Raw genomic sequence first — 928 nt, forward strand, 5'->3', positions numbered from 1 at the left:
ACTACTGCCCGACCTTCCCCATCGAGCCGCTGCCACTGTCGGACGACAATCCTTGCTTCTCGAGCACCACGTCCGCCAGAGCATAACTACTCGGCAATCGTAGGATGACCTTTTATACTTCCAACCACTGTCAACCGGTCGTCGCTGCTTCCTAGCCACCACCTACTAGCCGTCACAACCACCACACTACCACTGCCCGACCACTATCGTCATGCCATCATCACCGCCGGACCACCATTGCGCTACCATAATCGTCGGATTATCGTTGCTCTGCCACCATGGCCACCACAGTCGAGCTATCGCCACAACTGATCCATGGTCTTGGAGTCTTGAACACTATCGTATGGTCGCCACTACTGAAGTCACTTGTGTAACATTGTTTCCATCCATTCAATGGTCGATAAATTCTTGTAACCTATATAGGCATGGTAAAATTATTTCAACTGAGTTAAGCCTCATGGTTCTTTGCCCATACGAGATTTTTCAGGTAAAAATTCTTATTGTCTTCTTTGTCATTTTCTCTTTACATGTGTGTGTTGGATACATGCATTTTTATTTATAAGAATTAATATTATTGATATTTTTTGAATGTGATGTTAAAGATTTGAGAGTATATACAAACTGAATGTTAAAACATAGATTTACGTATCACTTGATTCTAATGTATTTACATATCTAACCTCTAAACTTCAATTTTTATGTTCATGTCATCTTATCTATACATTCAACCATGCATTTCATATTTTTAAAAGTTAAAATGACGATATTTCTGATGTGATATGAAAATTTTGAGTGATACATGTTGTGAAAAACGATAACAATAAAACGAAAAACAGGATTGAGAAAAATTTGCAAAATAGAAATCACAATGAAACACACAGATTTACGCCGACCGGGCTCCACATAACCCAACAATACAAATATGCAA

Source organism: Phalaenopsis equestris, unplaced genomic scaffold (assembly GCF_001263595.1).
Source record: "Phalaenopsis equestris unplaced genomic scaffold, ASM126359v1 Scaffold000414, whole genome shotgun sequence".
In the NCBI taxonomy this organism is placed as follows: domain Eukaryota; kingdom Viridiplantae; phylum Streptophyta; class Magnoliopsida; order Asparagales; family Orchidaceae; genus Phalaenopsis; species Phalaenopsis equestris.